The sequence below is a fragment of the Biomphalaria glabrata genome, chromosome 1 (genome assembly GCF_947242115.1).
Source record: "Biomphalaria glabrata chromosome 1, xgBioGlab47.1, whole genome shotgun sequence".
In the NCBI taxonomy this organism is placed as follows: Eukaryota; Metazoa; Mollusca; class Gastropoda; family Planorbidae; genus Biomphalaria; species Biomphalaria glabrata.
Genome location: NC_074711.1, coordinates 87,799,119 through 87,825,553, shown reverse-complemented (window position 1 = coordinate 87,825,553; position 26,435 = coordinate 87,799,119). Strand labels below are relative to the sequence as shown.

At 38.6% G+C, this 26,435-nt stretch overlaps 1 long non-coding RNA gene across 1 annotated transcript in view; it reads right to left on the bottom strand.

The window, feature by feature from the left end:
* Positions 1 to 771: 771 nt before the first annotated feature.
* The window catches only part of LOC106063266 (uncharacterized), a 43,547-nt gene continuing 17,883 nt past the window's right edge, over positions 772 to 26,435 (bottom strand). Inside the window, exons 2-3 of the long non-coding RNA XR_008776247.1 lie at positions 6,513 to 7,248; positions 772 to 2,261 (exon numbers count right to left, since the gene is read on the bottom strand). This is a non-coding gene — a long non-coding RNA (uncharacterized LOC106063266). The remainder of the gene's footprint in view (positions 2,262 to 6,512; positions 7,249 to 26,435) is intronic.

Below are 26,435 nucleotides of genomic sequence, written 5' to 3'. Positions count from 1 at the left end.
ACATGTTGTTTTTTTTAATATTTAAAAAAAAAAAAAAAAAGAAGCCAATATTGTGTTGAAAAGAATCTAATAATAGTCTGAGGGTTAAACGAAGTGGGTCTTGGCTCAAGACAAGTGTTTATTTAAGCCTACCAGCTGACCAAACAGTTTTACACGGTACGTTAATGAAAGTATGAGACATTGTATTTATTTACTTGTGTAAAACATGCATCTGACGAAACACTTACAAGAGGTACAAAATTAAGCTAAAGATTTTTTGTCTTACATGAGTTAAACTTTTTTTTTAACTCTCTCTCTCTCTCTCTCCTTATCTGTGTGCATTTAGTAATTTATATATTTTAAAAAGATTGCTAAAACGTCCCCTGTTAAAACAATACGTCCCTTCCTAAACATGATAAAAGACCCCGCTTAAACAGATAGAAGTCCACTCTTAACACAGAGAAAACCTTGCAGCAATTGGCTGATTAAAAAAACAAAAGCACATACATATACTAAGACTCAAAGAAGTGGGCTGACCACAAAAGAGAAATAAAATCGACTTCCCAACAACTGTCAGCACACATCGGACTCATTTGAGTCAAAGTTGGCCAAAAATTAATCTCATCTAGGTTTTCCTTGTCAAAAACAAAATTGGCATTCTACTTAACGTTGCGATACAAAAACTAGGTGGTTGTTTTGTTTTGTTTTTGTTAATGTTGTTTTTTCTATCTTCATATTGTATGTGACCTTGATTTAAAAAAAAAATAGTCAAATGGTTCCTTTTATTAAAATAAATAGATCTACATTCTCTGACCCGAAAGACGATTTTTAAAGTAATATTTAGAGGCTGATCCAAATTCAGAAAGTTGGAATTGATTGAAATATTTGAGACATCAATAACCAATTTTTTGTTGAGGAAAAAAAAAAACAGGAAATAAAAAAAAGTTTGTTTGTACCAGTACTATGTTTATTATTTTTTTTTTTTTTTTATTTTTCATTAATACCTACATAATTCCCTCATGGAATAAATATCACCCAACAGTGAATATAATTAATTCATGTAAAAATTCAGACTATGCTTAAAACGCACATTTTATAATTTAAATGGACAAGATACGCTATCCTTTAATAAGCGTAGATAAGCCACTTTTGTAAAGATCTAATGAAGGCAACGACTGAAAATGTAAGTGAATCATACCATTTAACTCAAGAGACCAACAGAAGGACAGGTGACTGAGTGGATACCAAGTGATTTATTTCTTCTGCTAAATAGATTATCCCGCCAAAGACAATGTTTTGTCTAGGCTTAACAAAAAAAGATCTTGAAACCTCTATGTCAGTGGCTTTGCGTTTGAAGTATAAATATTGATTATACCCAAGTGACTAAGTCTTTAATATATTTATGAATGGGCATTGTATTATTTGAGTGTTTTCTATCATACCGAAATAAATGGCCTAATGCACGGACGTATGTCTTGTCAAAAGAAGAAAAGCCAAACATCTTGTCTTGACTTCAAAATGTATTCATGAAATAACCAACAACCTTGCACTCTGAGACTTTTATCAGAATTGAGGTCCGAAAATTCGAGACCCCCACTTCATGAAGACTTTTAGAGAATTTAAAGTCTCCCTTGAATTGACTATTAGAAGATTTTTCCGAAACCTACCGCATTCTGTAATGCCATTGTTACTTTTTCCATTTCTTCAAAAACCGGAAGTTATCAAACACGTCTGCTTCCAAGAGACTGCACGTGCAGCATGAACATCACGCGCTATAATCTTCTTGATGTGCGTGTGTGTTTGTTTTAAAAGATTAAAAGCAAAAAATGAAAAAAAGAAAACATATTTCCAAATTTGTTCAAGGTCTCCTGAAATAAAGGATTAAATGTCAATAAAGAAAGCAATAGCCATTAAACACAGACACCACTATATAAACACACATACAGGCGATATTGAAACATCGTTTATGTCATCTAGTTAAAAGAGATTAAGAAATGGAATCAGCTAACGCAGAATTGAGAGATTTTCATTATTTTTTTTATTCTCCATGTCGGTGACGGAAGTAGTATCTCCACATATGTTCCAATAAAGATTTCATCTCATTCAATTCGTATGCAAGTACTATTAAGTAGACGTGACCTCTGACAGAGTCTTGTAAGTCTTTTGAACAAAACTTACATCAACACACTCTTGTCTGTCTGGTACAATGTTTCTACACGCTATTTCTCCAACAGCCCAATCTTGGATTAACTTGAAGTTTTGCACATATATATTTATTGTACCTAACAAAAAAAAAAAAAGAACTAATTTCAAAAGTTAACCAATTAGTTTAAAAATTATTGGTAATGAATTATTTTGTTTGAACAAGTGGAAGAAATTGTACTTGACTGTTGTAGTGGTATAAGTTGAATTAGTTCCCCTACATACTTTGTGTAGAGAATTAGGGCGTCCGTTAAAAGTTTGAAACTAACGATAGCTATAAAGCCTTCTATTTTCATCTGTACTTCACTGGCACAGTGATAATGCATTGGCTTGAGGATGCTTGAGCCCTCAGATTCGAATTTCAGTCGCAATACTTCTTTTTATAAAATGCACTTGAAAAGCTATCATGGTGACCTTCACATAGCTACCACTTCTTTCTCTAATAGCACAACCTTTTTATTGTTAGTTTAGATCTATTACAAATTTAATTAAATGACTGATCCGAACTGACAAATATTATTACATTTAATATAAGCTTTGTTTTCTTTTCAAGTATTTTAAATATTTCATGTGTTTGCTGTTGTTGATCTCTACCATGGCTACTTAGTAAGTAAACACTATTACATGTGATTCACTATTGCTAAACATCTTTGTTACACATTTATTGCTCTACCTTTGTTTCGATGTTAAACAAGTATTCTTTTGTTATTAGGGAAAAAAATAGCTTTTTATCATCAGTTTGAAGTCTTGGATTATCAATTTCAATCTATGTCTTAGACGGGTGGGGGTGGTGGGCTGAGAGGTTAAGCGCTTGGTTTCTGAACCTGGGGTCCTGGATATGAAGACTGTGTATTTGAATTTCGGGACTTCGGGATCAGGGCGCAACTGAGTCCAACCAACTCCAGTGGGTACCTGACTTGTGTTGGGGGGAGTAAAAGCGGTTGGTCGTTGTGCTGGCCAAGTGGCACGTTAACCATTGGCTAAAGAAACAGATGACCTTAACGTCATCTGCCGTAAAGATCACAAGGTCTGAAACGAGAAACTAAGTCTTAAGACAGTTTCACATGCTTCTGGGATTGGACAGTAGAATGCAACATTAAGAGTTGTGTGTTATCAACTGAGTTGCAGTGTTATGAATATGAACTGTATTACGGTTTCACCAACTGTGTTGCAGTATTATCAACTGTGTTACAGTAGTATGTTATGAGGCTATACCTTATGCGTATATGTGCCTATTAAAAATATACTGAAATACGTATTAGCAAAATAATTAAACCCGTAATCTGATTTTTCAATATCTAAGATTGTTCGAAAAAAAAAATACATGTAAATTTATGCAAATTATTCTTTTTTTTTTTTTTTTAGTATTACGATAACAAGTCACCACGCCTCGATGCACACCCGATGCAAAGTTGTGCACAGTCTTTGTCCGTGAACAAACATTTTGTTTATTTGATTCTAAGAGCTATTTTGTAGACAGAATCAAATGTAAGGAGAGTGCCCATACAGATATATTACAAACATCAATGTCCTAAAAGTTAATACGACGCAGATCATGCACTGTTCTATTCTGCAGGAGGCTCCATGATCTTTGTTTTAGCTTTGTTTGAATCAAGATCCCACCGCTGCCCGTTGAATCTAAATTATCGAACATAAACAAACACAATTTCTATTGGAAAACAAAACAAAAGTAAAAAAAACGAATATCAGAACAGATCGAACAGGGAGAAAATCGAAGCGCCCCAAGGAAAGGAAATTATTTCTTTTTTAAAGTTTAATTAGCAAGAAATTTAATCCAATATTTTTCTCACACTCATGTTTTCCTCTTAAACTCTCTCTCTCTCCCTCTCTTTCTTTCTCTCTCTCTCTCTCTCTCTCTCTCTCTGTGTGCCCTATTCCGTGCTATCTTACCCTCTCAACAAAATCAAAGTGTCATGTTTATATTCAGTTATCTGTACACCATAAATAGAATGATTATAAAATTGAGTTCAGAAAGGAAAACATTTACAGGCAAATCTGCAGTACTACACATTGCGTTCTGCGCCTCCAAAAGTCAGGAACTTTGCAGTGAGCCTTCTCATGCTGCAGTGGTGCTCAACTTATTTCTGTTTTGATGGGAGGGAGAGAGAGAGGGGGGGGGGGGATACATATTTTCGACACGTGTCACTGAACACAAATTATCAAAAATTAGTATAGTCTCTCCCGCAAAGACCTTCCTTCAGGGAACAGTACCAGGACAAAGAAGAAGAGGCAGGCAGAGAAAGCGATGGGAAGACAACATAAAAGAATGGACGGGCCTGACATTGAAAGAGACTCGAACTAAGGCAAAAGACAGAGAGGAATGGAGAAAGACGGTCGACAAATCTTGCATGGTGCCCCAACGGTCAAACAGACAAAGGGATGGGTAAAGGTAAAGGCACAAGTTTAGTCTTAGTATGTCTATTATAGATCTTGGTCTGGTAGAGAAATAACAACCATTTCTGTTTTCACATATCCCTTTATCGTGAGTGTACTTTAAAAATACTTAATAATGTATTTATAGTCATGTTAAGAGCAGAATATAGAACCTCAGTTAAACGTGGGCTAAACGAAAGCACTGAGTATTAAATAGCGCTGTGACTGCAGTTCAGTTTCTATTGATTTTTACTTTAATCAACCCTATAAAAAGGCATCATAAATTAACATAGCTTGTTCAGACATATCCTAAAGCCTTTGTCGAGGTGTAATGAATATTCGCACCAATGTTTCAGAAAGATCGGCCCAATGATGTAGATTTCTATAAAGAAACGGCAGGCTTTATAATACTTTGTTTATATATTACCAGCCGACCCGCGGCGTACCATACGACGCTATTTAGTGACGGGTGAACAGTTCCTGAAAGACAAAAACAAAGCTTTGAGGACAAAAGAAGACAGGAGCAATGAGAAATATGTTAGCAAACCAAGAGGGTCAGGGAGTCGGCGTGCGTGCGTGGTGTCCCGCATGGTTGGGTGACGTAGAGAATTATATATACAGAAGATTGCATATAGAAGACAATATCGCAAAATATTGTGCGATAAGGTTTTATTATGTTCCATATTAGTCACTGGGGGCTAGTGGAAAGATCATATTAAAGAAAGCCACTCGACACGTCGCGATATAGATTTAATTAGACGATTCAGATGTGTAACCTGTACTTCCATTAGAATCCAAGAATCATTTGACAGTGAATGCAATGTGTGTTCTGTCACTCATTATTTTTGTAGGGGTCATCAGAGCATGTAAGCATTATGTGCTTCACTCATTATTTATGTAGGAATCATCTTATTGTGTCATTGATATGGAAGAGTGATTCATTAAGTGCTTCACTCATTATTTATGTAGGAATCATCTTACTGTGTCATTGATATGGAAGAGTGATTCATTATGTGTGTGAGAAAACAACGGAGGATTCAGTCCCCTTCGCTTCAGCGTGGCGCCTCCGTGGAAACGTCGAGTAGGCTAAGAACGGGAAGCGAACAAGGCCCCAGCAGGATTCCCTGGGTGAGCTTTTTGCAATTTTTATCTCACTAGGGGTGGGATGGAACAAAAGCCAGCACGCCAGTCCAAAAAGTCCGCCACACAGTCCCACAAAGGGTACCGACATCAGAGACCCGTAGCTGGAGTGGCGGTCCCTGCACGGGAACCAATATGAGGTAAACTCCCATGGTTAGCGCTGACCTTATAGCGAGTGGACCTAGTACCGCGGCGCGCTGTGTACGCGGTATGGTCCCCTTACTCGGTCCATGGCCGTTACTGCTGGGGGCCGTCATACAAGACTTGGGGTGAATATCTCCGGGTCCAAACCTACATCCATGGCCGTTACTGCTGGGGGCCGTCAGACAAGACTTGGGGTGAATATCTCCGGGTCCAAACCTACATCCATGGCCGTTACTGCTGGGGGCCGTCAGACAAGACTTGGGGTGAATATCTCCGGGTCCAAACCTACATCCATGGCCGTTACTGCTGGGGGCCGTCAGACAAGACTTGGGGTGAATATCTCCGAGTCCAAGCCTGATCGTTGGATAAAAGCCTATCGGCGCCGATTTCCAACTGGACTTTATCGAAGGTAAGGAAACAGATATCGTTACGGCCTTTCTTTACCAGTTTTTCCAATTGTTTTCTAAATATGTGTTAAATACGGTCAACGATTAAAGGGCAACCATTACAGAATGTCATGTATGAAAGAAGAGAGATGAAAATACAATAATACAATACAATGCCATTATGAGACAAAGACATGACGAGGCAAAGATAGAAGGACCAGTAAAACAAATCTCAACTGAATAGTCGGACTATGATAGTGTACATACCTTGGCTTTCAACGAGAATCTCTAGACGTATGCTGTTTTCAGATGAAATCTTTCAATCGCACGAAGAATGAAAGCTGTTGGTCACTACATAGCACAAAGTGTACAGCAAGGAGATAATCCAACTGAAAATCCCACACACTAGTTAACAGCTTGCCACTATTTCATGACATTATCCAGCCGATGATAGGTTAGATGCAGATCTGAATGGAAGAAGTATTGCTTTGACATCATTTCCGTGTTTCAAAGATTTGTGAGTACATGATTTCTGAAACACCGAGACTTCAAAACACTGTTGGTGGAAGATAGAACAGTATGTGGATTCATAAACTCCGTTGGTAGCAGATTTTAAAATATTTTGATTCATAAACTCCGCTGGTAGCAGATTTTAAAATATTTTGGTTAATAAAATCCATTGGTAGCAGATTTTAAAATATGATTCATAAACTCCGTTGGTAGCAGATTTTTAAATTGTTTGATTCATAAACTCCGTTGGTAGCCGATTTTAAAATAGTTTGATTCATAAACTCCGTTAGTTACAGATTTTAAAATAGTTTGATTTATAAACTCCGTTGGTAGCAGATTTTAAAATAGTTTGATTCATAAACTCCGTTAGTTACAGATTTTAAAATAGTTTGATTTATAAACTCCGTTGGTAGCAGATTTTAAAATAGTTTGATTCATAAATTCCGTTGCTAGCTGATTCCAAAGGATTCTGAAAGTTTTGTAAAATGAAAACCTGAAAAAGGAAGAGGGCAGAACATCTTACATTCAATAGTTATAAATGATTCAACATATATCTACGTTTAAAAGACGTTCAGATTGAAATAATTTCTATAGGATTTGTTTTAATGACAGAAGCCTTAACAAAAAGAGACAAGAAAAAACAAAACGTTATATGAATTACATACGAGCTCTAGTAGCCCATAGTACATGAAGAACCTAAGTCCTCTTTGTTCAAATCAAAACCAAAGAGAGTTTAGTACCATGTGCCGTATGCCGGCATGTAATGAAGACCTAAGCACGTTCACAAGCCTACATCTAAAATTGCCCTTTGGAACAAAGTCTTTAAAAAGTGATTCTGACAGCTGAATATTACGATAGATTGCGACAGAACTAACTTCTAACTGATATCACTACAATTCGATGTCTGGCATTTGATATGTGCTAACATAAAAAAAAAAGATGGCTAACTGCAATCAACAGCAATAGGTTGATCAAGTTGAACTTACAACATAAGCCAATTAACTTTTTTTTTTCATTCGCTTTAAAACAAAAAACGTATCAATTTTATAAAACAAACCCAACACTTTCCCAGTGAAACAATCTAATTTTCTCCCTTGATCTCTGTCTTCTACTTTCTTATCTCCCTTTCTCATCCCTTCTTACCTCCTCCTTTCATTATCTTTTATTTCTCGGCGTGAACTATGTCAAGTGTAGAGCCGCAATAAGCAACCCCTCAGCCCTGTGTCATCAGATTACAGCACAGTTGATGTTTCGTTCTCATCCCCAATACATTCAATTCCCGTGTTACAAAGTTGAAACTCACGCCTTAGTGTGTTTTTTTTTGTCTGGAGACATTTCTAAATACATTTTTATCAGAGAACCGTAATCGTGTCGGCAGTGGAATTGCAAGTTACTTATGGGTTCCGGTTCGTTTGAAACTGTCAGGTGGAGTTGAACAGAAGGCTCTTGAAACTCTAGGCCAGCAAAAAAACGAATATGAGCTCCCTTTCACCAGCCTAGATGAACAGATTTGTTCTGTTTGGATACAACATTGGCATTTCCAGTGATACGAACGCTCCGGACTCGCGGGCTTGAACGTGGCCGAAGACCGAGCACACCGGAGACCTCCGCCATTTTTCTTCCCTATACCAAGCTAACCGTGCGAGACTTGCTATTTTTTTAAAAGGGCCCCTCGAGAAACGGCGCGTGGATTGTTGGCATGGTTGTAGGGGCTCCCTTAGCAACCTCGACCAGTGCAATGGGAAAAAGAGAAGATAAACCTTGTAGTATTGAGAAATATGTCAGTTATTGTCAGCCATTTTTCCTTTTTTTTTAAAGTTAAATATATATATACACGTGTTTAGTTTCGTTTTCGACTCCCCCCCATGTCAGAACGAGGTCGAGTTGATCACGACACTTAGGCCTCACCCTGTTGAACACTTTTGGCGTAGACAAAGAACACGACAGCTACAAGACGTCCTGTTCAGCAAGAAGATGACATGGCGACCATCAGGCCAATACTATGCTCCTCGAACTTCCTTCGCATCCACCTACTTTAATTCGACTTGCACCTTTTTTTTTTTTAAAACACAATGAGAAGTGCAATGCAAATACCAGGAGAAGGCATTTCTGTACTTCAGAATACAGGAAAAACGAATGAGGACTGGGCCGTAGCGCTCTTCCACAAACCCCTTGCTGGTTAAACAAAAAAAAATTCGCGTCCGGAACGGGGAGGGATCCCAGAGCAAAAAGTTTGAGAAACACTCTACTACTACACTAGATCTAGGTCATCTTCAGCTAAGCTTTCTGAAACGTATTTAGATGAGTCTCGCGTGATGTAAATGTCGCCAAGACATGTTAGTATTGGATTAAGGAATCATGTTCATCCGGCTAATTTATGATGTTGTGTATATAAAGAGTCTGTAACATTTGGCACGTGAGCCAAGAAACTGGTTTAGAATTTCCTTCATCAGATCTGTGTCGAAATGATATTTAACATTGACATTCGTAGCGTTATTAATGTGACAATGGAAGTTTTTGTTTCAGTTCCGTCTCTCATTACCACGCACTCATTCACTGGTTCGTTTAATGATAAACTGAAATGACTCAATTATCAAGTTGACTGAAGATAGGGGCTTATTTCTCACATCATCACGCTACTGGCCATGTCTTGTCCTTTAACTCTTTCTCTCCGTAATTATTTTCCTCGTTCCGATAAAAAAATGCATTTTGCTCATTTGTATAATGTATTGCACTATCCTGTTTTGATTAAACTTCTATAACTTTTTTGTTTGATATCTGAAAATGTTATAGTTGGTATCGAATTATAGGGAAATGCATGCTCTTTTTACCCAACACTAATTAAATAAATCCAGAAATCAATTTAGTTTAATGGGTTCAAACCAACGTTGGCATTGTCAATTAGGAGAGGAAGAGTTAATGCTTCTGAAGAATCTACCACAAAGCTCCCACTAAGCAGGAAGCCAAAACTCTTTTATCTTTTAAAATTTAGATATTAAAACAATACAAATCCATTCAATGAATCTAATCACTGTGGAAAAACGGCACATATGAGCTGTATACGTATCAGTACGGCTTTCACCACCTGCTCCATTTTAACTACCGGTACGTCAAGTGGCCGCGAAGTGGGCGACTTCCGTCCATCAGGGCTAGAACCGAACGTTACAAAATACTCGTTCGTCCCTCATTCTGTAGGGCTGTATCAGCCGCTACACGGTTAACTAGGGATCAGGACGTCTGTGTGTAGTCACTCAACGAGCCTTGTGTGTTATGTCTGTCCCTCTAGGTGGACATTTTTCTGATTTTTAATAGCGACAAAATCGTTCTTGTAATCAAAACAAATTTCCAACAGGGTTTAGTAAAGCTGTCTTAGTCTTAGTTGAAATCATGTGTGGTGTCCCAACGGTCCAAAAGACTAAAGGAAAGAAGAAGGTGAAAAAGTCTAAGTACAATAAACTTATAGTAAGGTAACTCGACTCACACTATGAACTGATCAACAACCACAAGCATTGACAAACAACAAACCGCAATATCTGGCTTTGTCTTTCTTTTATATTGTTCGAAAAATAGGCCTAACTTTCCGGAAACCGCAAGAATTCTTAACCCTTTCTTTAAATATTCTTTCCTGCAGGCCATTGTGTTTGTTTACACAACAACAACTGAAGCTTCAATGGATATCTAGACCTAAATGTTTTCCTGACCTACTTTTTGAGCAGTTAATTGGAACCGAATGTACAGTGGAGCGTGAAGGAAACCTTTCTAGTCTCTGGCTTCTCTAACTGAATCTCTGTCAGAATATTTGTACGAAATGTTTGCCAGTTTCAAATAGGAGTCAGTGAGCTTGACTATTTACTGGCCACTGGAATTCATTTCGTTTTTAACCGACAAGTAGCTTATATAAGGTCACGGGCTTTATTTGAATGACCTAGAGGTGAATGGCTCGTATAAACTATGCTATTTATCTAAGTTCAAAAGATCAAAAGGTCTCAAGTCTTTGATTTATAACAATTTCAAAAGATCAAAACGTCTCAAGTCTTTGATTTATACCAATTTCAAAAGATCAAAACGTCTCAAGTCTTTGATTTATACCAATTTCAAAAGATCAAAACGTCTCAAGTCTTTGATTTATAACAATTTCAAAAGATCAAAAGGTCTCAAGTCTTTGATTTATACCAAATTCAATAGATCAAAACGTCTCACAAGTCTTTGATTTATAACAATTTCAAAACACCAAAACGTCTCAAGTCTTTGATTTATATCTATTTCAAAAGATCAAAACGTCTTAAAAAGTGCCTCTTTAGACTTTGCGATCTATACGGCAAAGGATGTAAATGCTATCTGTTTCTGTGGCCCACGGTGAACAAGGGTGTCTTGTCATACTGATATGGCCAGCGCAACGACCAACCGCCTTTGCTTTCCCCAAGTAATTGGATCGACTCAGAGGCGCCCTACAATACTGAAATTCCAAATCCCAGTCTTTACCAAGATTTGAACCAGAAAACCCTTGGTTCGGAAGTCAACCGCTTTACCACATATCCACCAGCCCCTTTCAAAAGTAAAAATGTAACAAGTATCAGGTTTTCATTTCAATTTCTGGCAGGAAAACAAGAAGCCAAGTGAAGCTAAATCGTTACGATTACTTCTTATGTGTGGCCAGACAAAGGACCAAGTCACTAGCTTAACAGGCATCCCATTCCAATCATTAAAAAAAAATTCCACTAATAATCAAATTCGACATGTCAGCATCCGAACGCCTTCCACTAAATCACCCCATATTACAATCAATTATTTTCCTTGCTTATGATTCATACAAAGATGGCTGCCTGGTTGCGCGCTAGAATGTGGTCCGATCGTCTCAATGTTCCCGGTTCATACCCTGCATTCAGCCACCACCCGTCGTCCTGCGGGAGTCTTGGGCTATAATGTATCTTCAACTCTGAAGGATCCTCATCACTCCTTTGAGTTCCTCATGGAACATAGGGCCTCGACAAAAACACGCCACTCTCCACGGTCTCTTGCTAGCTTTTTGATGGTGTCCCAGCTCTTCCCGGTCTTCTCTGCTTCTTCAAGTACACTGAAGGATCCTACGCAATATAAAAAACAAACATTTGACAAACAAAACTATGATCAAAGAGGACAGATGAAGTGAATGCTCTGTTAGAAACGCTTTCAGTCGTAGACCTTCTCAGCGGTGTGTCTGTTGAATTCAAGGGTCGTCCGTCATGTTCTCTTCGGTAAGATTTGATTGGTCGCCCTGATCTAAATCACGTGACTCAAGGGAACACGTGACGGACAGTGTTTCCTATCGACAACTAAACCGCCATAGAGATCACCTGATAGAAACTTGTCCAAGAATGGAAGACCAGTGCTTGCAAGACATGAGCTTCAGAAGTGAAGTGAAAAGAAAAGGGGGTGGGGTGGGGGGGGGGGAGAACACTTGTTAACAAATGGGAAGGGGAGAGGGGGGGGGGGGACTCTGGACGAGACCAATCGTTATGGAAGGCCTCAACACGGACCTGCGACGTCACAACCTGTGGGCCAGTTAGGCCGAAAGCTCGTTTCAACGCTACAGGTCCGACGTCACGACCTTTCTTCGGCCTCGCTCTGGGAGAAAAAACAGAACATACGGCCCCCTTCTATACGGCCTCCTAAACCTTTGCCGCGCTGCGCATAATTCAGTTGCCAAGACTTGGTTCTATTGGAGTCTACATTTTTGTTTCCGATGACGTGGCCCGTGACAAGGAGATTTATTTGCGCCCCCCCCCCCCTTTTAACCTGGCCGAATACGATTGGACGCCCCACTGGATTCAGAAGCCATTCACTAAGAATATATTTCCCACTAAGTGAGGATATCCTCTGTTGTGAACTCCTGGCCTGGCTCTGACATGGACACATAAACTATAACGTTTGTCTTTCAACAGTTCAAAGAAACACCAGGGGTATATAGAGAGAGAACAAAATATATATTTAATAAAAAACAAACCTATCAGGAAAATAATAATACTAAGGCTTGTCTTCGAGTCCGAAGATTAATGAATGCAGTATTTCCCGTGGCTACGCAGGATAAACCATAACTGTAAATACAACCAATTGTGCATCTGCCTTATACTATATGTCTACTATTAGCCTCAAAACTCAGGCCTCCTGACAACAGTAACAATCTCTCAAAGGGACGTCACCCTATCCCAGGCCTCCTGACTACAATAACAATCTCTCAAAGGGACGTCACCCTATCCCAGGCCTCCTGACTACAATAACAATCTCTCAAAGGGACGTCACCCTATCCCAGGCCTCCTGACTACAATAACAATCTCTCAAAGGGACGTCACCCTATCCCAGGCCTCCTGACATCAATAACAATCTCTCAAAGGGACGTCACCCTATCCCAGGCCTCCTGACATCAATAACAATCTCTCAAAGGGACGTCATCCTATCCCAGGCCTCCTGACTACAATAACAATCTCTCAAAGGGACGTCACCCTATCCCAGGCCTCCTGACAACAATAACAATCTCTCAAGGGACGTCACCCTATCCCAGGCCTCCTGACTACAATAACAATCTCTCAAGGGACGTCACCCTATCCCAGGCCTCCTGACAACAATAACAATCTCTCAAGGGACGTCACCCTATCCCAGGCCTCCTGACAACAATAACAATCTCTCAAGGGACGTCACCCTATCACAAGCAATGGTCCAATGGAATAACAACAAACAAACATAGAATTCGTTAAATCTTACACCCAAGATTCTATCAAGTGCCATCCACAATACTACATACAAAATCAAGCACCACATCATCACCAGAGTTACCAAATAGTAATTTTCCTATTTAGAATATCAAATGCTTGCTGTTTATCTTCGTTACCAATTCTACAAATTATATATTAAAATCCATTTAAAACGGCAATAGCATTGCACAGTTTCCCAGCGACCAGTAAAAATATGCTTGTTTCGATGTGTACTGTGAACATGACGGTGAGCAGTGTACATGTGTCAAGGTGTAGCGTACATTGACAATGTGTAATTAGCATTTATCATGTATCAACTAAAAAAAAAAAAAACAAGAACATCCCATAACGTTTCGTGCTAATGACATCGCAGTTTCTCCTCTACTAGTTGGAAACCCCTAGTCTAGGACCCTAAAGGGAGGCAATTAGTACAAGAGTTATGTTAGTAGTAATGGTTAAACGACAAAAAGCAGCGTTTCCCCCCACCCACCCCGGGGGCGACACAACAAACTGGTACTCCGTCACTCGAGTCCTTGTATGAGTAAGTCTGGTAGAAGCAAAAAAAAAAAAATCCGCATTTGCTGCATTGTATTGTTGAATGAGTTTCAAGTCTGGACGTGAGTTATTCAAGGGAAAGCATAAATTCTTCTAATTAAAACACAAGTTTTTTTAGGGTGAAAACATAAATTTCTCGAAGATGAAAACACGTTTTTTTTTAAAGAGAAATGGAACATTTCTCTTGTGTCAACTTAACTTTTTCTGGTGTTAAGTTTTTCTAGTGTTAACGCAAGTTAATATTTAACTCAACTAACACATTGGTCGGTTACAGGTTTAAAAAATACACGGAAACTAGAACTCTATACGGCCATATTACGAGGTGTTCAGGATTTGCAAAGACCTTCCTTCAGGGTACAGTACCAGGAAAAAGAAGAAGAGGCAGACAGAGAAAGCGATGGGAAGACAATATAAAAGAATCTACGGGCCTGCCATTGAAAAAGGTTATTCAAAGATGGCTGCACGGTTGTGCAGTATGCGCGCTAGAATGCGGTTCGATCGTCTCGATGTTCCCGGGTTCATACCCTGCCATCAGCCAATTCCAACCCTTCCCGTCATAAAAAGACAAGAGAGGAATGTAGAAAGACGGTTGACAAATCTTGTGTGGCTGTCGAACAGTCTAAGGTATAGGTGAAGGGGATCTATTTGGATAGTACTGTGTCTGAACCATGTATTCATCCAACAAGCTGACTAGATGTAATATAAAGTAAGGTGGCCACATGACACGCTGGTTGTTTTCCCTTAATAACAGATGAGGCTGTACATAATCCGCTCCCATAACCCGCCGCCTCTCAAGTCCCACAGAAGTTAAGAAAAACTATTTCAAGAAGAACAAGCAAACTACAAGAACACGTTGTTGTTGTTTTTTTTAAAGAAAAGCTTATCTAAGGGGAAGAACTCTCTAAAAAATGTATAAGTTATTTCCCATTTTCGATATCAAAACAAAATATTTCATTACCAATAATTAATGTACTAAACGGTTAGTTTTTAAACATTTTTAAAACTGATTCATCTTTTGTTAAGGTTCAATAAATAATTGTTTAATGTTTCAACTTGATCCGAGAACGGATGTGGGAGAAATAAGAAATGATAAGGGGACTAAACACCAACTATTTAGCCAAATCCCTGAATACTGAATGATTAATTTCCCATGTTGGAATCAAAATATTTAATTGCCAGTAATTAATTGACTAATTGGTAAATGTTTTAAAATTGATTCGTGTATTGTCTTCGCCAATGAATAATTGTACAAAGTTTCAACTTGGTCCCGAGAATGGGTGCGAGAGAAATGACGTGTTCACAATTTTACCAGACAGACAGACCGACAGAGTGAAATGTAAAAACACTAAAAAAAGATGTTAATGGAATAAAAAGAACAAAAATAACGTGAAAACAGAAAGCGGCGCGCTGAGTTCATCGGCGTACCAGACTCCGCGCACCTCGGCTTCAGTAGCTCGGTCTCCACTTCAGATGCAGCAGTGATGCAGGGGAAGCAATTCTCGCTCACACCGCGAAACATCTCACAGCCTCAGACCCATTGCGGTAACTAGATTTGAGAGAGAATGTTATGCAAGGGCAATAATTCACATAATGCTGTCAACACACAAGTAAAAAAAAAAAATCAGATGAGTTTAAAGATGAAAAAAAAATTGAACTGGGGAAAAAAATAAAAGGAGGGGGGAAAGGGCGGACGAGTAGTGGGTAACATAAAAACTGGGAATTATTGAGATGACAACTGGAGAAAGAATTCAACGAAAAGTGTCTGCATGCAGTTTCCATTGGATATTTGTTTTTTCTAGAGCCATTATTTTTTAAATAAGGAAATGGTATAGCCTTGAAGTAAATGTTGATCTTAAAACAATTCGCTTACAAAAGTTTCAACTAGTGCGCGATTATGTAGATGATGCATGTCGGGAAGCAATATACAACAAAATCATGTAATCAGTGATGAGGTTAAAATGAGGCTAAGCGTAGTGGGGGTTTTTAACCACACCAACAACATGCAGGGCAAATTTGATACCGCCGACACGAACGGAATGTTGTCTAGACCACACCAAGCTATTCGACGAAAAAAAGCAAAGAAGTATCCCAAACTGCCTGCATGTAGCTACATTTCCAGTTGACTAGATTTCTATTTTATAACGGGACTCTAAAGATTGAAATTTAGATCACAGCAGCAGCGTGCTGTAGCCGCAGGTAATATAGTTGGCCAGACTCCTGGAAGATATTCCCAGCTGATACAGGGATGCAGGTTTCAGTCGGACTCCGAGACCCACTTGCCACTCACCCGATTTAAAGATAGCGAGTTCAAGTGCCGACAAGGTCAATCTTTCATGTTCAAGTGAGTTCACAAAACTGTGTTACAGGAAGAGATACAGGCTGAGCACGGGAGTGGGGTATTGGCAAAAATACAAGGTACACCTTGTTTTTAATTCATATCAATGGGAACAGTCAAGCAAATACTATAGGCATGACAACATCTTGATATTAAATTATGAACAATGATTCTATGAAGAGCTTTAAGTGTAGGACTAGAACAGTTGGTAGAACCACAAACTGGAGTATAACCGGAACTCTGATGCTACGGATCAAGGCCTAATACAATATTTACCGTAAAACCTAATTTACTTCTGATATTTATAAAAAACCCTATGGAATGGATCCGAGATACAAGAAACATTGAAGTTGAAATGCATTTACTACTTGGGGCATATATATAGTCGGAAACATCAAGGAAAGCTCATGAGTGTCATGCCATAAACTTCAGTGCTCGTTCAGTTCTTTGGAGTCTAGGTTTAAAAACAGCAATCAACTTTTGTGGCATGGACCTGGTTATCGACTTGAGACTAGTTATCGGTCATAACCTTGTCTTTGGCTTCAAATACATGTCAAAGAGAACTTGAATGCCAAATAGTGTGGGGCTTTTTTTTTTTTAACTTCTTTTTCATAGCATGCTCTAGGCCAGCGGTTCTCAGCCTTTTAAGCTCGGCGACCCCTTTTTACAATCCCCCACTCTGTCGCGACCCCCCCCCCCATACACTAATACAGAACTGTAGGGTAGACAATAACAATCCATATTTTCGATGGTCTTAGGCGACCCCTGGCAAATGGTCAATCGACCCCCAAAGGGGTCGTGACCCGCAGGTTGAGAACCCCTGCTCTAAGCGCTGTTTTCAAACGAACGTTCTCATTGGATTTATTGCTAGTCAATCAGCAGCATGGACGAGCTCATCGGCGTTTCTCTGGGGAGGCTAACTGATGCTGGACTGCCACCACCAGCTAAGTGTAAAACCTTCACCTTTGCTACCGCCATCGGATGTCAGGGCGGACAGAAGACGTAAACATATTTTTCGCCTGATAAGTCATTGTGTAAGTTTGAGTGAGCGTGTGTGTTTCATTGCTTTAGATTGAAAACATCGAAAGTAAAATTTGAATGAAGGTGTAAAGAAACTACACTAGTACACACAAATATGGAGTTTCAACAGAAGCTTCGATTCAGGGGAAACTCAATACACTTTCAAGTCTACACAAAAAAATTCCAAGAAACTTAAGGCAAGGAAAGAAAAAAGTTCCTTCAAAACATTTGAATTAGTGTAAATAGATCCAGAGAGGGCTACAAAAAAAAAAAGTAGCTATTGATTAAATACATCGAGTTACATTCAGCCATGTAGGCAGAGCTAATGTCAGTTTTGTTTTTAATTGGCTATCCTTTTAGAATGTAACAGACAAATGAAAGGGAGATGACGCTGCATTGTGCTGAAGAGTAAGAAAGGCGAGAACATACCAGGGAAAAGTTACAGAATTTACAAAACTGCACTGACATATGTAACAAGATCTGGATGTTTATATCGTTGTATTTTTTTACTTGTTGTTTCCTTTTCATAATTGTCGGTGGGATGGTGGGTGTGATGGTCGAATGATACAGCGCTTATATTCCTAACCGAATAGCTCGAGTTCGGGTTTCGTTTAAGGCTAACTTTTCTACGCGGTACCTGACGTTATTAGGCGGATGGTTGTGCTAGCAAAATCTCAGTAACACGTCACAGCTATATCATCCTTTCAGACCTGCTTCAATCAAAGGTATTTAGACATTAACAATCTGAACACTCAACACGAGATAACCTTTTTTACAGAGCAGATAAACCTTAAGAGTTACTTTCCATTCACAATAATATACAAAATGTTTTTATGCGCTAAAACTATTAACATAACCATAGGCTTTCTGATTAACTTCTTAGCATTGACATGTGTACCTACAGTAGGGATACAAAGGCAGAATCTATTAATTAAAGCGTGATCCGAACTACGGACCGCGGACAATTTTCGGCCCCTGACGCGGTGCTTTCCGGCCTCTCGAAACTTAGCAGATAGTACCTAATAAAACCGTAGACATCTCGTTCCACAGGACGATTTGTACTTTTTGTTCGCAAATCCTAAAGAGCTTGGGTACCACTGAACTAAAGCTTTGCTGGGATTAGATGGCAGGTAATTTTGAGCTATGAAAAGGTTGAAACATTAATTTCTTAATCGTGTACCATTGAGAAACACGTTCTAAGTTCAAAACAAATTACATGTGTTCAGTTTTATTGTTTAATCAAGTTCGTAAATCAAAGAGGCGATCGAAAAGGTGCTTTTTCATATTAATTTGAGCTATATTAAATATATATATATATAGAGAGAGAGAGAGAGAATGTCCATTCTTTGTGAATATAAAATTATAGTTGACATCAATCAGATCATCAATTAGACCTTAGAGATCGTAGACAAAGTGTCTACATAGCTCCACGGTTACGTCGATGAGTTAAGGTAAGGCTCTCTGTTTCTTAGGCCAACGGTTAGCGAGCAGGGTGTCATGTGGCCAGCACAACGAACAACCACCTTTACTTCCCCGAGCTACAATCAGGTACCCATTAGAGTTGGGTGGACTCGGGGGGCGTGCCGTCTTAAAAATCCCGAAATTGAAAATCCCAGCTTTTCACGAGATTCGAACCCAGGACCTCGGGTTCGGAAAGCCTAACGCTTAACCACTCAACCACCGCGTTTCTGATGTAACTAGGAGTAAAACTATGGCTGATAATTTGTTTCTATAGGCTGAATAAATTCTGATGTAATCGCGAGGAAGTCTGTCGTAGTTGAGGTTGCAATTAGAGGAGTGAAAGTTGACATAGGGAAACCAAGCTGAAGACAAGGGACACAGAAAAGACATTTACATTTGTTTTTCCAGACTGAATTGAATTTGGTTTGAAATTGTTCAGGGTAATAATAGTTCTGGTGTCTCTACATACATCTACAGCAGTGCTCCCCAAAGTGGGGGTACGCGCACCCACAGGGGTACCGGAAGACCTTGGAGGGTTTTACCTCATTAACTATGCTGATTTTTTAAATACCCATTTATTATGTTCTGTTAATCAATTAAAGTATGGTGCCGGGGGGGGGGGGGAGGGGTACTCAGCATTACAAAAATTATAAAAGGGGTACTCATAGGTCAAAAGTTTGGGAAACACTGATCTCTAACATGCATCTACATTGAACTTGAAAGCTGTGTTTATATTGTCAAGAAAGATTACGCTCGCATTTTGTTTCAACAGAAGTTTGGTTCAAGTTTTCTTCATGTTCGGCCACGTAGATGAACAAGCCTACAACGGTTTACTTGGACTAGACGTTGGGAGCCACAACCCAACGACTGTCTATCAAAGCCTTGGCCTACACAGTAATAATAATAGTAATTTTAGTTATAATGCGCTGTTAACAAACCAAATGTAGGCTCGAGGCGCTGTCATAACATTACAAACACAAACACGACTGCGGAAATCAAAAACTAATCTAAAAAAAGTTTTAAACAGGTAGGTCTTAATGTTATTCTTAAAAGTGGTGTAGCATGTTGTCTGTCTGAGATCAATGGGGAGTAAGTTCCACACCTTTGGTCCGTGCACTGAAAAAAGCCCGCAGACCGTAGTTTTTGAGGGAGAAACCTGGAAGCCATTCATTTGTTGCAGCCCGTCTACCGTCACCGGCATTTTCTTTCAGCCGGCAAACTGATGCAGACGATAATTGATTATTAGAACCACGTGACCTAAAGCGAAGAGTGCATACTAAACTACCCATCAACATTTTTTGTAATGAAAGAGTGATGTGAGTGAGGAAAAGGGAGGGTAAAAGGGGGGGGGGGGTCTGAGCCAAGTACACTTCACATTAACATTATAACTGGCTTGAGAGAAATTTGATGAGCGTTTACTTTGAAAGAAGCGCTCACTCGCTCTTGGTGTTTAAAGTGATTAGGCTTATTTAATGTCGTGGAAAGGGGGGGGATAAAAGAAAGACACAAAAAAAGGAGGGGTGGGGGGATTTGATGGCAAGTGTGTAAGAAGAACAAGGTATTTATGATAATGGCATTCGATAATTTAGGTCGCAGGCCGATCTTTTGGAGGAAAAATATTTGTATGCAATTCCTTGAAGACCAATTTCAAGACTAACAAAATTGTTTTAACTTTAGAGATAAATAGAGTTACATATAGGAGAAGGAATAGTGACGCAGCACCGTTAAATTTGAAGCAGAGGTAAAACAAACCACAGAAGACACAATAAAGATAACATAAGTGTCATTTGACAATGTACAATGACAATCGTCTTATGATAATGTAAACTGACAAGTGTCTTATGAAAGTGACTTTTATGAAATGTAGAATGACACGTGTATAATAATACTCAGGCTTGTCTTCGAGTCCGAAGAGTAATGAGGAATGCAGTATCTCCCGTGGCCAAGCCGCTCCAGCTGTGACCTACATATTTTGCAAGACACGTATATAATGACAATACAAAATGACAAGTATCTTATGACAATATAAACTGACAAGTGTCTGACGACAACTCACACACAAGCTTGTTTCACATGACAATAAAAAAAAATTTTCCTACAGCAGCGTTTCATTTTTCAGTATTTTATGAAATTAAAAAAAAATTACCAACGGCACAAACACGCCCACACGTTATGGGGACAAAGAAATGACAAAATGTGACGGTTATCTCTGCTGGGTACACTGAACATTTGGGCGATCTTGTTTAGTAGAAGAAACAAAAAAAGTCATATGTATATCTTTATCTTTTGAAAGCAGACCGGTATTATGAAGGGGGGTGGAGAAGGTTTACAAGTCTTATGTTTTATATCGATCACTCGACTTATGGACATTGTCTTACAGAAACTATAATCACCAAGCTTTTTCTTGGTGTATCCGGCGTACAGAATACAGGAAGTGGCGACAAGCAATTTCTTTTGTTCAATGATCATTTTGGTGCTCAGCTCTTCCGATGGTACTGAAGCGTCCTTGACATTGATTTACGGTGGAAAATCTCCACTCTTGAGTTTCCCTTACATGTCCGCCTGTCGTTCCTATATTTAGCTGACGACGATCAAACTTCGGCTTTTCAAAACCAACAACGGTGCGATGACATGGATGTACTTTCCACAGGGGGCACATTTTGTGAGCGGGGAGAAGTGGTCAAGGCACTCGCAAATTGAACAAATGTCACGCTGGCCTCAAGCGTCTCGGAAAAAAAAAATGTCTTTAAAACACACAGGTAAAGTTATGGCCAGGTTATTTATAGCTCAAACTTTTAGACCTTGAGAGTTCTGAGAGATTCTTACTTTTTTTTGTTTGTCCTGTAAGAAAAGACCAAATTCCACCGACCTGCCCAGTATTCTATTGACAAGAACCTTTACTTAAAGACTAATATCTCCCCTGGGATCTTAAGGATGAAACTCTTCACTATAGAAAAATGTTTAATATATCTATAGCTGGACTAACAGAAAACGACTTGCATCTAATTTGTTCATAACTATTTAGTTTTTAATTAAAGCATATCAACTTTGTAGAGACTATCAAACATACAAGAACTAATTAAATCGAAAGGAACATCATAAAACCACGAAAAGTCCAACAAACATATTAAAACACAAACACCCACCCACGCAGAGATTAATAAGCATGTCAAAACTCACAAACACCCACCCAAGCAGAGACCCATAAACATATCAAAACACACAAACATACACACCCACGCAAAGATTAATAAGCATATCAAACCACACGAGAAAAGAAAGTAATAAAAATCACACACACACACACACAGACACTAATAACATAAGAGCATTAAAATAAAAAACTACACACACATGCAAAGACTAATTTACACATCAAAACGCATAACATAGAATTTTATATAGTTAATAGAATACTGTAGTAAAATTCTATCATATCCTTCACAAAGAGGTAGAAAAGATTGCTCCTAAGAATGCACAGATAAAAGGGACCACACAAGGTACGACAAGGTTGACAAAAAAAAACAACCTCAAAATATACATTATAAAAAAAACAGCGGCTTGAGTGCAGTTGACCTTTGGCTTTACAAACATTTCTACGGCCTCATACTTGAGCTTGTGTGTGTGTGCGCGTGTGTGCTCTCGCATGCATTTTAAAAGTGCCTCCCCACCCCCGCACTTTTCCTCCTGTCTCCAAGCCTAAAACAAGCCTCGCGCAGTAGGGTTTCTGAAGTGCTCACATTTTGAACGAATGTACTTAACTACGTCACTCATTAAGAGACAAAACTCTGCATTCAGAAGCGGGTCTGAAATTACGGAAAGTCCGTTCTGCAATGACGTAACCAATATGAGTTTCACCCCCCCCCTTTCCCCCCACCCCCACCACCCCCAAACCAAAAGACAAAATGAAAAGAAAACAACAGAAATAAAAACACCAACCCGCTAACGTCAGACAGACAAGACAGCAGGATAAAAGTGTGCCGATTCCCACAAAGTGCTGCGGTGCTAGTCACCTCTCGAAACTCACAATCCATTCCAGATTTATAACTTCTGACAAGGCACAGTTCTTAAACGTTAAGTGAGCCCACGAATCGTCACCCCCCCCCTCTTCCCTTCCAAAGATAAACATCCGAGTGAACAAATACAGCCAGAACAATAAAGAGAAAGTCTTAAGCAATAACAAAGAGATTTAGGATAGATCTAGAAATGAATGATCGAAGAGGCAACACCTCGGCTTTACTAGCAGGAGAACGGATGAAATACCTGGCATGATAACCAAAATGTTTTAAGACTGATACATCGATACAGACATTACTCCTCATAAAAAAAAAATTCCAAAAAAAATTTTAAAGTGCAAAGTATATAAAATGTCGTTTTTGTTTTTTTTTTGTTTTTTTTTTTGGCTTTTATTTACTGGCATCCTTTTTCCAGTTATAAATCTATCATTAAATGTTTCAGAACAGTTATTGTGTCCCTAAGTATGGAAACTAATTCCCAGATTGCATTGTTCAAGATATATATATATCTTGAACAATGCAATCTGGGAATTAGTTTCCATGCTTAGGGGCACAATAATAATAATATATATATATATATATATATATATATATATATATATATATAGAGAGAGAGAGAGAGAGAGAGAGATAGATAGATAGATATAGATATAGATAGTTAGAGATATAACAATAGATCTATAGATATAGATATATATTAAGATTAGAGGTAGACGCTGGTTTAATCAAGAAAGGGGAGGGGGGGTGACCGAGTGAGTTTCAGAGTTTTATGAGAGAACAGTGAATATTTTCTTTCAATAAAAGTACAATGCTGGATATAGCCGGTGGTGAGAAACTTCTCGAAGAGCAGGCTATTAGCATTGACCCGGGTCTGATGCGCAGGGTAAGGTTTAGGTGCAGAAACATAAAGAGCAAAGAAATAGGAAAATACATTGGTTGAAAGGTAATTCATTAGCAGTGCCTCAGTTGACTTTGCCTTGTTTAAGTATAATAGAAAATGAGGCCTCTACGGAAACAATGGGTATAAATATCAACTAAACTGAAGCCTCTGTTGAAGCATTGTACTTAGGTTAGTGAGAATTTATATTTGACATAAATGGTGAACTGTGCAACTGATTCACGAATTGCGGTGTCTTCGGTTCCAAAGATTAAGGAAGAGTGCAGTGTTTCACATGACTACGCAAACCCAGTTGCGGCCTGCGTATTTCCCCACATCTATTGCAGACGGGGGGGTCTATTTATCTACGTCTTCAGCGCCTCTCTTCTACAGAGGCTTCTCTTTGGGCCTCAAATGTGTGTCTCGGGGCCTTCGTGTCTATCTCTTCCATCTAGCAAACCATTTCCTGCCAGCTACTTTAATTGAGTAAAAACTGGTTCTAAAACTGGTTCTAAGATCCAGACCATTCATCAGAAAACCGGTTGAATTTAAAAAACTCCGATAATCTATTATTGACTTTTGAAAAAGGAACAACTTGAAGACAGTATGTAAGAAGCAGGCCCCTCCACAAGATTTCCAGTACTCTCCTTCTACAAATTACTTGCTGATACTAAAATCTTCACAATTGGCTCATCGGCTTTTAATGAACTTAACGTCATATTCATTTCAATCTTAAATCTGGAACTACTGAAACTTGACCAGAAACCTTCCAGTGTTTAAATGGATTATAACGAGAAAATAAAAATAAAAATACTTTACAAAAAAAAAAGCAAATCTTATATAAGAGAAAGAACCACACAATTACTGTCATATTTCTAAATACTGCAAGCTTTATCTCCCTTTTGCTATGTAAAATAAAATATTATTAATTCACTAACTGCTTAAATTTTACATTTTAAGAACCACACAATTACTGTCATATTTCTAAATACTGCAAGATTTATCTCCCTTTTGCTATGTAAAAAAAAAATTATTAATTCACTAACTGCTTAAATTTTATTTTTCGATTCACGTGTTGTCATCAACAATGAATAATTGATGCAAAAGTTTCAGCTTGAACCGAGAACGGAGAATGGGAGAGAAAATAAAAGTGTACAAAATGTGTACCAGACAGACGGTGAGTGTAAGCTATGTCCAAAAAAAAGAAAAAAAAAGAAGCCTAAGAAAGTTATCAAGTGGTGTCAGAAATGTCCCAATGAAGTCTGACATACAGCACACGTTTCTTCTGATTTTCCAAGGCAAGTGTCACTTTTGAGCAGCATCTAAAGTTAGACTCAAATCTACATTTCTGTCATCCTCCAACAAAAGTGTACGATGGTGTAGCAGCCAAACGACTGCCAATATATATCGCTCCAAAACACAAGACATCCTGGAAAACAGAGCACTTCGATAAGATGTTTGAAATTTTTTTTTAATTTTCATTAGATCTCATCAAATTTCTTTTCCTCTGTTTTTTGTTAAAACAATTTATATCTAGAAGAAATAGAAATTCTTCGCAATTCATTTTTATCTTAACGTCTTAACATCAGTCTTTGAACAAACGAAACATAGCGTTCTCTCTATGTCCTACTTGTAAAGAAGCCATTCATTATAACTGTATTTATATTTACACTATAACAGATGAACATTTGGAAATATTTTCAATAGACTAGACCAGTATTTCCCAAACTGTGTTTCCATGAGGCCTGAATAGGTGTTCCGTGAACGACTGGAATAATTAACTAGTAGACGACCACGTGGTGGAGGTGAGGTGGCTGAGCGGTAAAGCGGGGGTTCGAATCCTGGTGAAAACTCGGATATTTTTTTTAATTCGGGCTCTATGGGCGCCTCTGGGTCCACCCAGCTCTAACGGGTTCCTGACATTAACTGGAGAAAAGTCAATGCGGTTGTGCTGGCCACATGACACCCTCGTTAACCGCAGGCCGCAGACACGGCTGACCGTTACATCATCTGCCCTATAGACAGACCACAAGGTCAGAAAAGGGAACTTTACTTTGTTCTCTTTAGGCCTCCGTGTAAATTAACCTTTCAAAAAAAAAATAAGCTTAATATGGGAACCTTTGGACTATAGTAATACATTTAATACATTTGGCATACAAAAAAAACATTCCGTATTTCATAAAGCGAAATGAATGGATGAGTATCTAACCCTAAAACGACGTAAGAGCCTTGCATTCAACTAAAACTTCAATCCAAAATGAAATTGAGAACTGAAGGAAAGTACAAACTGGCACAGACTTGGTATTCATTAAATAAAAACCTGTACAACACTACAGAAGCAGTGAATAAGTTTCTCAGATGCTTGTAGGCAACGCAAGGGTGAGCACTTAGCCGTCTATATCTAACAATACTTGATCTAGATCTACTGCCCAGCGCACATGTTATTAATGTATGTCAAAACTTTGCCACAGATCACATTTCGTTCCCGTAGATAAATCAACAGATGTTATTAATTGCTGGCCTATGCGATATGATGAATATTAATTGCGTGGACCTGAAACAATAATTACGACTTGAAGTATAGGCCTATTGATAAAAGATCTTACGGAGTGGATACTAGATCTATACCGTAACTGAAATCTGGATTAACTTGACTGCGATCAATAATGATTTGAGAAAAGCAAGTAT